The sequence below is a fragment of the Ixodes scapularis genome, unplaced genomic scaffold (assembly GCF_016920785.2).
Source record: "Ixodes scapularis isolate PalLabHiFi unplaced genomic scaffold, ASM1692078v2 PGA_scaffold2__306_contigs__length_199485367, whole genome shotgun sequence".
Classification (NCBI taxonomy): Eukaryota; Metazoa; Arthropoda; class Arachnida; order Ixodida; family Ixodidae; genus Ixodes; species Ixodes scapularis.
The window spans coordinates 132,855,128-132,870,033 of record NW_024609857.1 but is presented as its reverse complement, the minus strand read 5'-3'; positions in this window follow the sequence as shown (position 1 = coordinate 132,870,033).

Genomic DNA, 14,906 nt, shown 5'->3' with positions numbered 1-14,906 from the left:
AAATTTGGAGGAAAAAATTCCCCGCTAAATTTAGCCGAACAGTTCCCCGATAAATTTAACGTGGAATTTTCCCCGCTAAACTTAGTGGGGAAATTTGTCCGCTAAATTTACCGGTGAAACTTTTCGGCTAAGTTTAGCAGAAAACATTTTTTCCTAAATTTAGCAGGGAATTTTTTTCGCTAAATTTAGCGGGAAAATTTTTCTTCTAAATGTAGCAGTGAATTTTTTCGGCTAAATTTAGTAGGGAATTTTTTCTGCTGAATTTAGCGGTGAATATTTCCCGCTAAATTTAGCGGGTAACTTTTTTTTGCTATTTTTAGTGGGGAAATATTTTCTGCTCAATCTAACAGGGAATTTTTTCCGCTATATTTCCCCGCCTCCCTCCTCCTCCCTAATGACTCTCGTAACGTCTTTTCGGAAAACGACTTATAATGCAGCGCGCGGTTACGCCGACAGCGACGGCGCTCAAGCCGGAAACGGGCGCCTAAGAGGTGCGCTCTAAAAGACCCTCCTCTTCCTAACTCTCTTAGGCGCGTACAAACAAATGACGCGCCATTCAATCGACGAAAAAGAAAAAAAACAACGAAGACCACAAGGCGCCATGACACATAAGTCGTGACGGCCTGGACTCCTGCCCCTAGGCACTGGCGAACCAAAAGGACACATTTCGCGGACGTCCCCAAGGCTTGGCTGACGCAAACATTCTAGCGGGCCGTAAAAGGCCGCATTATACAGTCAGTCTGGTCGCCCCTCCAACATTGGTCTCTTGAAGTGCAACGATGTCGAGGTCAGGCTCTACCACCAGGCGGTATAATTACCGTTGCCTTTGACGGTCCGCAAGCCCTCGCACGTTGAGAGTCGCAAGTCGTGCAGGCCTTTCGACAGAGACCATGACCTCAAAGGACCAGTCCAAGCCCGCGGCGCTTACCTTTGCAGATCGCTGTCGCAAGGGGGCAGTACGCTCGCACAGTGGCTACCGAACCAGTTTGTCGCAGTCCATTGTCGACGAAGACTGCGGCTGGCTGTCCACGCCCGTCAAGCCCTCTACCCCCTTCCATTTCTTCTCGTGCTGTCGCTGCCGTCCCTCCTGGAAGGCCTCTGAGAAGTCTTCACGCGGGCGCTTAGCAGAGCCCGGCTGAGTGTCCACCTCTTGCCCGGCGGGGTCCCCATCAAGAGCCTGAGCCGCGCCCTCCTCGGTGCTCTCAGGCGGTCTGGCCGACTGGGTCTCAACTGTCTGCGGAAGGGCAGAGGCCGCAGTCGACTGGGCTCATCTGCCTGCGGAGGAGCAGGAGCCGCGGTCGGCAGCAGCTGCGGCGACGGGGTGTTCCAACTCTAGGGACGATGTCGGTCGAGTCATCCACCTCCTTCGGCTGATCGGTTGGGGCTCCTGCGGGTGCAGCGGCCTTATTCGCCTCTTCTTCATCCATGAGGTCGTCGGTGTTGTCGTCGTACGCCGCTCGACCGGCGGCAGGGGCGAAGGAGTGAACGCAGTTGGACCGCTCGTGCCTGAAGGCACGGCACTCGGTCGGATGCGGCTCGTCATGCGGCACCGGAGGCAGGGGGAAGCCCGCTCAGGCACGACGATGATCACCATGCCACCGCAAGTCCACCAAGTCCCTCACGAAGAATGAGGCGCACGACATGGGTAGTTAATTCGACGCCGTCGAACTCCGGCACCTTCCAGCGCTCCTGCGCCACTTCCTTCACTTCTCCGTACAGTCCACGAAAGCCCGGTGGATGGCGTTGTTCGTGTGCCGAACGACACACAGCGCAAACTTCACCCGCAGCTCCTGCCTGAACGGGTCCAAGACGAGGCCCTTGCGGCCTTTAGACTACGAGTTGCCCGACTTCGAGAATTTTCTGCTTAGCCGCATCAGTTCTCAGAGTCGAGCAGCCAGACACGGGACATTTGTAACGCCCCAATGCTGTCCACCTCTCCGAGGACACCTGCTTCGCCGAGTGGTCTACGGAAGTCCTCGAGCCGATACGGACGAGAGGCCATGTCGCTGTGTAGCAAGGCGGCACGCTTCATCGCTTCACCTAAAAGCAGCTGGGGTAGAGCAATCCGGTAGTCGTAGTCACCGGATAAAGCAGAATCACCGCAACCGGCAGGAGCAGTTTCACCGCTCCTGCGGAGGGCATGACTCTGCGTCCTTCCGCTACGGCGGCCGGAAGAATGACTACCACATGGACAAGTTTACACGTCTTGCGAACGAGCGGGGGGTTTTATCGTTAGCTGTCGCGTTCCACTCCTAAAGGAGGTGCTTAAGCGTCTTCCTCTGTTTTTTCTTTGACTCTTATAAAAATCCGCATGAATAAAAAAATATCCTGTTACTGCCTGCTAGCTAACTATGACACTAGTGCCTTTAGCTGCGTGGGAGGTTGTTTTTTTAATATCTCGTGAGCCTTTTTTTTTTAAATCTTGAAATAATTAAAGTCACAAAGGCTACCTGACAAAAACGACACAATGGAATGTTTCTTAACACGTTTCTCAACATCTTTGAGCTCGATGGTTTGCGCGTATATTAATATTTTAAAAGTTAGCAGTTTAATTTGTATAATTAGTCAGATTGGCTCATTGCAACATTTTATTGGCCTGCTCCATTGTACTCTGAACAATACTGTGCCGGTTAGACACCCATAGCCTGTACCAATTTTTGTTTTTAAAGTTTTTGCACAAGTTAGCTCAAATACACTAGATCCGAGTTCAGAAAATGCATAACATTATGCTTTCCGGTGGAGCATTAGAGAGTTTTAGTAATACGTATAAAAGCTAACGCAAGCCCCCTAGGTTAGCCTTAACGCTGCGTCCTCCACACTGCGCATGAGCCATACGTACGTACTGCAGCGAGATATATGCGTACGTACGCTCGCTATCACTTTTTGCGAGCGTACGTAGCGGTCCCCTGCGTGCCATTCTCGTTGCTCTCGTCGCGCACGGGAAAGCACTAGACTACTCCAGTTTGGAAAATAGCGGCGGTGAGGCAAACCAGTGGAAGTGCTACGCGCGTTGTAAGGGTTCGCTTCACCATTGAAGATGACCTCAACCTTGTGGAAGAAAGAGAAAGAAGAAGGGAAAAAGGGCGATGCTCGTGACGGACGAGGACACGCGGAGTTCGGAGCTGGAGACAAACGGAAGAGCCGGTGCCGAGTAAGGCCTCCAACTGAAGACCCACACCACTGACAGCCTTGGCCCTCCTCTTTATCGGACTCTGAACATAAGTACAGATAAAACCTTTTCCCAATGGTAGCGCTCCCCCTGTGAGTTCCTCGGAGCGAGCGGAACTCGGCCTGATCGGGTGGTATTGACAGGTTACCCACAACCTCCTCAAAGAAATCAACGCGACGAACCCTTTCGAGCGCCCACAATGATGGGTGTCAATAGCCAAGAACGCTGGCGACGGCGCAAAACCCAAAAAATGTGTTTACCATGTGGTCGGTACGCGAGCGGTGCGACCTATTGCTTGCATACTTCCAAGCAAATGACGAGGCCAACATAAGATAGTAGGGATTCCACAACACACTGGATCGAACCATAGATCGAACACCTGGTCGCACAGCCCTAAAAAAAAAAAAGACAAAACATGTTCACAACCGGCAACTGAAAAGAGATTCACGCACTTCGTAGCAAAGCGAGGAGATTCGCGGTGTTAAATTGGCTTGACCGAATACCCGCCCAGAATTGTTTGAAACAGTTCGCAGGAGCACATCTAGATGGGGCCGCAAGTCTTTACGTATGCGTTTGTCTTCCGCTATACTAAATGTGTGCGTTCAACCCGCTCCGTAACGTTACGTCGACAGCTAGCGTGCGTTTTACGCAGTGCTGACGCAAGGGTCTTTACGCTACTGAGAACTCTCTATTATCCATCTCTTCAGCCTCCGTCGCATGGGTGCTGCCATTTTGAATTCATACGATTCAATAATTCATTTCAATTATTTGAGTACAAACAGCGGGACTACCCCAGTAAAAAATCTGCCACATGCCGCTTGAGAGTGCCTACGGCTCGCATTGTGCGATGCAGAAAAGAAGCCATCTACGTGGAAACCACCCACGTTTAGCCTTGTTGACTCCAGATCGCATCACCTTCAATGACGATTTGTCTACACAGGATCATGAAGTGGTGCCTATCATTCTGCTTCAGCCAATTGCACGAGAGGTCACTTCCCTTGCACCCTTCAATTTTATTTGGTAAATTTTACGCAAATACAAAAACTGCAAGACTTCACTTGATAAGCCTGTGACTTATCTTATACGCTGAGATGTCGTAATCAAATGTCACTAAAATAAAAAAGCTTATTTTATAACGCCGACGTGGTGAAATCCTGTTAGTAAGCGCTTTCGCGTGGCCGTTCGCCAAATAAAATTTCCACCAGACCTACAACAAACTATCGAAATATCTCTCGAGTACTTAATTTATTAAAAAAAAGAGAAAAATACGAGCTTTTTAGATCATCTGCGTAACTATAGGAGACAGTTCCATTCTCTAAAGATGGCCAAAAAGTTAGTGTTCGCGAAAATCAGCCAGTGAGCATTGAACACGCAACTGCCTGTTTTTTTCGCGATTCAGCAGGCTGTTAATCAGGTTATGGACCTGCGTTTTTACTATACATCTACGCATTAGACTCTCCATTAGTTTATTTCTTGGAATGTATGGTCAGTGGCTACGGATGTAGACGATGGGAATCCTCCTTGTGCATGATAGTCTTTTCGCCGCCCAAATTAACGATGAACCTGATCTTATGCATCGTAAAGTCTTCGTAAAAGATCGTAATTCTGACTCGGAAATTACTTCATGCTTTTAAAAGGGGCTCAGTACCACTGCATTGTTTATTGTGTTTTATAACGGACACATCTAGATCACGAAATTAGGCGAAAATGACGTAAAAAATAAACACAGCCGCGAGCGCACGGAAACCAGAACCAACCAAATTGATGCCACCCAAGTGCAATGTGGGCGCAAGTGCTTTCTATCCGCCGGTAGGGTAACTACCCAGGTGAAAAAGTGTATAGAAAGTGTCATCTTCACAATAGCTAATATTCCAGTGTCATTTCTACTAATAAGGTCTTGTTTCAAAATTATGAGTACCATATACCCACTCTCCGGTGTAATCTCATGAGGTTCACTATTATTTTTTGGAGCGAGCAAGGAGCAATTATTACCATTTTTGTATGTCAATAGATTTATGAGTTTCCTACTTCTATTATATAAATGTTGTTCAGTATGACGTGCGATGAGCACGCTAAAATCGTAGAATGTACAGAAAATAATATTATAGCGCAGATGCGCAGGAATACAAGCAATATAAGCAAGCGCAAGTGCGTTCCGAATTTAGTTCTTCAGTTGATAGTTCCTTTGTTTTAATGCGTTGGCCAACTACCACAGGAACCATGCCTCTCAGTTTCTTTGCCATTGTCGTCCTCCTGACTTTTTATTCCGGAAGCGCAGAACCGAATTACCCAGAGCTGAATCCAGAGTTGGAAATGTTCCAGGATATGTCCAAGGTATGCGAAGTATAAATGTCTTTCAAATCAGCTAGTAAATATAAAAATAATTTCAAACACAAAACAAAACAGTATAATGCGAAATACTTTACAATCTGCACTATATATCCTCGCTGGATAATATGTAAGTTTTAATTTAAATTTGTAGTGTTACTTCCGAGTCACTTAAATTATATTCAATGAGTTTCTGATAATGGGTCTATATGTGATTACGTGTAGACAAAGTAGAAAATCCGGCATTTATATTTCACAAAAACAAATAAAGCAGTATAGAAATATTTATTCGACAACTTACATTAAATTTTTATTATGTTCGGTTCTTTATGGGCCATCCAAAACAAAACAAAAATATAGCGTGTTCTAGCAAATTTATGCTCAGCCTGTTTCTTTGTTGAATTCTTACACACGGAACCCGTCGTTTCAACGTCGACATGCAGGCGTTCCCGCTCACTGAGCCTTGGTACCTCATATATAGAAACTACGACGAAGACCCTGTTTTCGGTGATACTAAGTGCATAAGGTTATCTGAGGACGAGGAGGAAACAGATGGTGGATATCCCCTCAAATTTGAGTATGGACAGGGAAACGGGCCCTTGTGAGTATCACCTCACATGCCTCACGCCTTTCAAATCTACCGGAAACCATGAAAATATTTTCAACGTCAAAAAGAGATTTCTAGGGAAGAAGCGTGTTGCAGAGAGGGAGAGGTAATATTACAATTTGTGAGAGATAAATAAACCAGTTTGCCGGTTGATTTTAATACATACCTTATTTCTATTTTATTTTGTTTGTATCTTTATATTAAAGTGAATTGAAATAATACACGATGGAGCTGCTCAAAAACAATAATTTAAGCTCTATGGAACAAAAACTGTGTTAAACCGTACTCAGAAAAGTGAGAATATTTCAAAGCTTCCAATTGTGTCCGTTTTGCATCAGATAAATCTCTAAGGTGATCTCGTTTGCAGGAAAACACAGTATCGCAGCTTCTGTTTGTGTCTTGTGTATTCAGGCTTACTGACTCAGGATGAAAAAATGCAATGGAAGACAAAGGCAGGACAGTCATTGATGCCGAAGTACAAACTGACGGAACAATTTGAGACATCTCAAACCCGTTGATAGAGTTCTGCATAGCTGTATCATAGAAAAGCTTAAGGCGATCGGAGTTAGTTCAGAACTGGTTAACTGGATACGAGAGCACATTTTTATCAGAGAAAAACTTTGTTGAAGTAAGCAGCCCAGACTCTAATTTCCTAGGAGTATGAATAGATGTTCGACATGGCTTTCTTTCGGGTAAAGTCTTATTCTGAATATGCACACACAATATCGCTATTGCCATCGACGGTATTATTGGGACCCTATCATTTGCCTATAGCTGTCTGATCTACATGGATATCAGATCTCCTAGCGATGAAGATAAAATATATTATACACTGCATAAAATTGAATCTTCGTGCCGAGAATTGAAAATGGCCGTAAGCAGTGACAAAACTGTACTACTTAGAATAACAAGGAAACATGTTTTGCCCTAATTTTACAACCAACGGTCTCTGTCTAAAAACAAAAGGATATTTAAACACCTATGCGTAATAATGGAAAATAATTTAAAATTGTTAACCATGTCAATCTTACATGTTGTTGTGCAAACCTATACGCAAGGTATTATAAAAATATTTTGTAGGGATGCCGCGAACCACCCTAGGTTCGAAATGGAGAAGTTCCGACATTTTCGAACCGAACTGGAATCTAATTCCAAAGGTTTTGATATTTTCGACCGTACCAAGGTCCGAATGCGAAAAGACCGTGAAGTTTCGAGTTCGAAACGTTCGGAGCTTTCACGGTTTCTAAAAGTTCGGGTTCAAATATTTCGAATAATTTTTTTACTTGTGGTTCGAGAAATTGGAAAATTTCGAACTTTCCTAACTTGAAATTCGAGGGATTCGAATGTTTTTGAATTTCTTGAAATCTAAAGTGAAAAAAAATTGAAGATTTCGATTTTCCTTGGAGTTGAAATTCGAAAAAGTCGAACGTTTTGATTTTTTATAGACATAAAGTTCTATAAATTCGAAGATTTCTATTTCCTTTCTACATAAAGTTCAAAAAGTTCGAAGCTTTTGATTTTTTAGGGCTAAATTCGAAAATGACTTCGAAGGGCCCGTTGTAGCCCGTTTCTTCTACAACGGGCCCTTTCTTCAATGTTCCTTTTTCTACGTCTCAAGTGAATTCCTTGGTGAGCTACATTGTTTCTTCTACCTGCCGGGCGAGAGTCATCACCTTTTACCTGAGAAAAGGTCTTATACCCCCAGAGATTACGGCACTGTTTGGACAAGTAAGACCGTCCCTGGGACACGCAAAACGCATTTGTAGGGTGCTGAGAAGTGAGTTTGCGCTTGTCCGTGTCTACTCGCTTGTAATTGTCCCCTGTGTCGCGCAAAAAACCTCTATACTGCATCATGAACCAACTAGCCGAACAACAAGTTTTAATTAATAATTGGTTGACTTTTAGGGGGTATTCTCGGTAGAACAAGCTAAAGAGGCTGCTTTAGGAATTCGCTTACAGTCTTCGTGGCAAAAAGGCTGGCATCACCACAACATTAAGACACGTTGACACACTTGCAACTACTTAAAACCGTTTGCCTTGAAACCTCTTAAACCTCTTACGACAAGAAAAGACATCTGCGCCACCTATTGGGGAGCGGTGGAACACTTCACGGTTCCATTTATTGCGTATTTTTTCCCGCAAAATACCTTCTTTCTTGGATCGAACGGTCTCTGCATATTTTATAATCGACCCTTGCTCATAGGTAGTGCATACAGTTGACCTCGCAAATACCGCTAAATATGCGCTCCAGTGAAATGCAGTTCCAGAGTGACTGCCAGGGTGTAAGATAGACAGGTGGGGAAACGGCCCATAGAAGCCTACCGCAGCACCGTGACCGGATTGTGTACTCGTCTCGTCTCCTTGCGGGTACCCCCGATTTGTGACAGATGGCGCTGCGGCGAGAGGAAAAAAATCGGAATGGGATTTTCGTGGAACTCTATGGGAGAGTGCGCAAAATAAACCGAGGGCACGACAGTCCTCCATTGAAAATTCAAGAGAAACCATCTCTGTCAGTTTAGCCGGACGCCACCGGCCGCCCACCCGGAGTTAGAGTTTGCGCTGCTCCGCACAGATGGCGCCACAGAAAAAGAAAAAACCGAGGGGGACACAATCCGGTCGCTCATTTGACTCTCGTTTCCCCACCTGTCTATCTTACACCCTGGTCACTGCACAGATGGCACAAGGGTGCCGGTATGTTTCCGCGTCTTAAGAAATTTTAAGAGGTTTTAAGGCACTCGCTTCTAAGAAGTCGCAAGTGTGTGAACGGGACTTTATCGAGGAGCTTGAAAATCGCAGATGTCGTGGAAATGTGAACAATCATAATCTATTACCTGCCATACCTTTAATACTATTCCAAAAACGATCCAATAATATTATGAAGGGCAAACTAATTAAATGTATTTTTTTAACGCAGGTTGCTTCATTTCACTGTTCGTAGTGAACCGGAGTTCATACTGCTTTGAACGAAACCATAGGTTATTTTTATTTGAATGATCATTGATGTGCAAGGTGAATAATGAGAACGAATAAAAATGGCAAAGTTTAAATAAATAACTCATGTAGCAAGTAAGCACTATTTGTATGTGCGGCATTTATGGTAGAGGGTTTGAACTTTTACTGCTAACCTGTGTGAATGTGCCGTATGCATAAAATATTTTGGCAGCTTTTGTCTTTATAAGCCACATCATTTTTAAAAATTATATTTAAGCCCTTATAACGATAATATGTTATTCTACCTCGTTGCACGCGACTCATTAGTTTGATTTTCCACTTTCTTGGTAACACAGACTACAAATATGGCTTTGCCATTCTTCTTTTTTGTACTTTGAGATCATCCAGTGACGCAATGGTTGCTTCATTTTTAAAGCGGAGCTGTTAAGGGCTAGTTTATCCAGTAGCGTGCCCGTCAGCAAACAAATGATGACACAAAACTCTGGACCGCTACCGCCATCTATGAGATTCGGCGGCAACCAGACAACTAGCTTTGCCGGTTGTCTGGTTGCTTCCGTCGTTCATGGATTGCCGTAGCTGTCCAGCCTTTTCACTCTGACCTGCCGACTTGCGGCCCGACATTACTTCATTCCCACCATAGTGCAGCTTCGCTGGTCTTCCTTATTCACCAGAGCGGAAAGGCTGAAAGTTTTTGATATCATGTTTCTGGTACATCGCCCAGAGTCGGACTTTGCATTTTGCCGCCTTAAGTAGCCTTTAAAAGTGCCGCTCCCCCCCCCCCCCCCCCTTTTCCCGCTCTCCATTGCCAATGACCATGGGGAGTAGGGGTTCGGCGCTGCCAAAATTCTGCCGGTCTAATCAGGAGCATAATCTGCCTATTGTTAAGCCCGCTCTTGTGCACATCCGTCTCAATAAAGTACTCTTGGAGGCAAGCAATCTGTTTTTAGCCACGCCATCGGTTTTAAATAATAAAATAAAAAAATCTAGAACTGACATTGGCGATTCCTCAATTTCAGCAACATTATTACGCACCTGAGCAGCAGCCCGTCTTTCTGCAAAAATACTAATGTTCATAATGCGAAAAAAAAGTTTTTTTTCTTCAATTCTGAAGTTAGAGTTTGTTATATCAGTTACCACTTGTCTAATTTTAGGGGAATCACGTGCAGTTGCCCCTCTTCAGCGCGAGGATCATTAGCGATGTTATAACATATCTTGTAGTGACATAGGCTATATTCACCTCGCATCCATGGATGCGGGAGTGTGCAGCTCTAGCGTTCCAAACATGGAGGTAGGAAGCTTTTGGAGGCGAAATGACGCTGTGGAGGAGGAGATGCCCCCGACGATGACCAAAACCAAGAGACGCTATTGGAAGAAAAGGAGTTGGCGCATAGTCAGCTCTCCCTTTTGTTCAATAGCGACTCTCGGTTTTGGTAATTGTTGGGGGGGGGGGGGGGGGTGTCCCTCTTCAGAGCGTCATGTCGCCTCCAGAAGCGTCCTACCTCCATGGTTCCAAACCTTCTTCCCTGACGTCAGAGCTGCAAGCTTGTGACTCTATTGTATGTGATGTTTGTGCACTGCCGCAAAATGAAAATTTTGTAAATGAGTAAACTAATGAAGCTTTTGTAACATTTGTAAAGCACAAAACAAACAGATGGACGAAAACATACATCTACAAGCTTTCAGTTTACAACAACATATATTTTCTTCCCTCTCAACCTTCTCCCCCTTCTTTTTTTCCTTCTTCCTTCTTCCCCCCTTCCCCCTTCTTTTCTTCCCCCTTCTTTTCTCCCTCTTGCTCGTTCCCCCTTCCCCACCGACGGTGGTTGGTGCAGACTTCGCTGGCGTCAAATATATGTCGTTGTAAACTGAAAGCTTGTACATGTCTGTTTTCGTCCATCTGTTTGTTTTGTGCTTTCTTACTGTTACGTCTGTCCCAACACGCTCGTCAAAGTCTTAATGAAGCTTAACTTTGAACTTTATCTCTTAGGTTGTAGAATAACTTGTCACTACCTATCCATCTCATGAATGATATTTGTTTATGAGCAGCAATGTATAGCAAGTATGAAAGTCACTGATTTCTGCCATAATTGCGCGTGCATGATCGCAAAGGAACGCTCCTCCTGTCATCTAGAAGATTCGAGTATACTCGTACACGACTGTAAAAAATAAAGAGGCCAGAATCACCTTGTCTAGTCATTCTCTTTGTAGTTCAATCCCGAACATACTAGTACGAATCTTCGAGAAGGCGTGTGTACTAGATCAGGAAACGGGCGCGGCTTTTGTGAGTCACTCAGATTCTCCCGACGGCGATGGACATTCCCTCTGGCGCTAGCCTGCTGTCGCGCCGACTCACCATCGCTCTCTGCCGTCGCCGTCGACACTCGCTACCGCTTTCTAGACGTTTGTTCTTCGTTTTTTTCCCGACACAGTTTCGCCGATTAAACCTTCGCCTGGCTTCAGAGAAGGAAGTCCTCCGAGGCTTGGAATCGATGTGGTACGGCGGCTCCTCGGGGGCTGCCGTACCTCTACCAGAAATATCATGGAAGAAGGCGACGAGATGGTGAACAATGAACGGAAAATAAAGGCATAATCGGCGAACTTTAGCAAGAAACAAAAAAAGGAAGAACACTTGTTGAGAAAACTGTCTAGCGGATCCCGAAGTTCCTGAGGCGAAGAAACTGAGGATCGTCTTGCGGAGGGTCAAAGAAAACATATTTTGGGGTCTTGTGCGCAGCCAACCGGCGACCCTCGAACAATTCCTGAGAGCCTTCCCGTAAGCACAAAGTCAGCCCGTGTGCCTCACAATAAATAGGAACACTTTATCGGCGGATCATTAGACGGTCTTTACTTGGTGCTGTGATAGTTCAATGAACTCATACTCGTCGTCCTTCCTCCGCCCTTAATTTTATTTACGTCCTATGCGCTCGTGCCTTATATATTATGCTTTTAGAGAACATACGGTGTACTTTGAGTGCTCTCGATCTTCCATATTAATATACTCCGTTTCACCATACGATGGATCTAGTGTCCGAAATCTTGCGAGCGGAGCGCTACATCAGGAAAGATTTCATGAGCACTGCAGACGAGAACGCGAGAGAAATTTCGACACGGAGAGTACAAACATCACTAATCTTATGCATATGGTTCTCTGTTGTGATAGCGCGCTATTTTATATTGGTGAAGCAAAGGTACATGGTATTTAGTTTCATAAACATTCATGCCAAATTTCGTAAACATGTCAGTTCTTTGGAGATGTTTTAGGGCACGCAGGCCACACTGATGTAAAGACGTTTTGACTTAGCCATAACAATCCAATCCAATTTTTGTGTACGTACCGTACGCACCCACGCACGTACCTCCCTTCCGTACGTGGTCCATACATACGCTCCCGTGTGTCGGACACTCGGTCCAACTCATCTTAATATCTCAATGGCTACTGATTCTGATCCAGGGTTTTCTTCACCACATCGATTCCAGACCGTATTTAATCCCTTCACCACTCTTCAGTGGCATCAAGCAGACGTAGCCGCCTCGATGGCACGATAAGCAGGCGAAAAATTGGCCTCCTCATGACGCGTCTTGGCGCACTGATACATAGGGCAGAGCAAATATTCCACTTGGTTCTTAACAGGCTCGTGATAGGAAAAGGGGGCATGTAGCATTGGGCTCTAGTCCGACGTAGGCTGAGTTGGAGTATAGGAATGTTTTTATGTATTTCGGCTGTTTCGTAAATAATAGTTTTAATTTCCCTAGTGACATTATTGCACTAATAGCGCCGTCTTACTTTACTTTATTCACAGTACCCTGGTGATACGTCTTGAGTCCTCTGAAGGATATACTGCAAAGAATCGATTTATTCTTGAACTCGAAGATCGTGAGTATGCTCTAAATATTTTTGAAAATACACTATAGTAGGTACACTAGAAGAAATTTCGTCGCATCATAATGTATAAATTAAACAATATTTTCCTTTGATTACTATCAAATTCTGCAATAAATACTGGATTTGTATAATTTGCATAGGTGTCTCTGCTATCTATCTGCAAACGTAATATGCGCCCCGGCTGATGTCAACACGTACTTTTCAGAAGATGAGCCGCTGACCGTGTACGTTTCTTTTGTGGATGCGGATGCAACATGCAGCGTCTCGAGGAATGCGTACGTAAACCGTACGGGTACATTTATAAACACATCTGTGCAAGAAAATTTTAGCAACATTATGGTATATATGTAAATACAAGTTTTCCCCTTGATGAAAGTAAACGAAGCATCTGAGAGGCTTTGCTCAGTTTAAAATACCAAGAAAGTAAAGGGCGAGACGAAAGAGCATCCTCAAATCATCTGGAAGCCGGTACTTGTAAACAAATGTTTTACAGCGAAGTTGTATATCACTCGTTGGTCGAAGGTTTTCGTGTTGGCGTCCTCACCGGAAAAAAAGAACAACCGTTAGCATTAGCTTTAATCAACAACAAGCGCAAAACAAGCATCCAAACCAGATATTAGGCGATAAGGCGCTCCTCATAATAATGCCAAGGACGTAGCGCTCACCGCATACGTTTCGCGGTAAAGATTACTCTTGTGCAAGCTGCCGCAGCGAGGGCAGCTTGCGAGGTGGGGAGTGACGTCACTACCCAGGTAGCACACCAATGCTGGTCCGACACTGGCCCAACATAGGACAAGACCGACCTCAATATCGGACAACATTGAAGAACTACCCTTTCAAACGTTGGCCCAGTCATCGGTACCAATGTTGGGCCACTGTTCAGCCCTCGTATCAGCCAATGACGGCCCCGTCATTGGTGCCAATGTTGGGCCATTGCTAAAACATGGTTCCAGCCAATGGTGGTCCCACATTGGCAAAGACCGGCGTAATATTGGACAACACTGGAAGCGCGACCCGATCCAATGTTGGCCGTCATTGGTGCTGATTGTTGGCCATCGTTGCACTCGCCCAGCTGTTTGCAAATGCACTCGCCAAGTTGTTTGCAAAAAGGAAGGTACCCAGACACAAGGGATTGTTTTGAAATCTCCTAAAAGTTTATTACACAGAGCCTATTCTGTACAGAAGTACAAACGAAGCAATTTGTAAAATATGAACAGATACAATTCCGCTGTTATACAACTGAGACGACTGCAAAGCAAATAATAACCGGTGTAATTCTTGGGTAGTGTCCAGTCTCCCGGCAGCTGGCAGAATTTTCCCCCGAAATTCTAAAGGTAGTCGCCCCTCATTGGCTGTGCAATCAGTTCATCGAACGACATTTTATTGACAGATCGTTTCATGAACACGGGTTGTTTCATAAAAATACTCAGAATACCTCTTTTTTTTTTTCGTTTGCAATGAACCGCTGCAGAGTTAACATGAAGCGGCGTGAAAAAGTGGGCTGGGTTCGATGAGCACACGCCTCAGGAATACACGCGCGTTGAAATGCCCCTACAGCGTGCAATTCGCGTAACGAATATCGGTGAAACGTGAATGCCGGCGAAACGTGTATTCACGAAAAGGTGGCCACGAAACGTGTTTTCGCGAAACGCGGGGAGAATAAGAAAGTAAGTATTTCACCTCCAGTTTTGACATTATTTCAGACAGATAATGGCAGGCGACTGTCGGTAAGATTGCGGGAAAATTATTCTCCCGGCTGCCAGGAGATAGGCACTGCCTAGTTCTAGAGGTGATCCGGAAGAGTACCCGTAGAAGAACAATCATAACCAAGTAGGTTGCCACGCACTTACGTTGAAAATACCGGAATTGAAAGGTGTAATCCGAGGTATATGTCGACACGGGCACTGCAGAAAAACCACTCAAACACAAACTAGAACATGATGTAGAAAACCTGAGACTGTGATAAA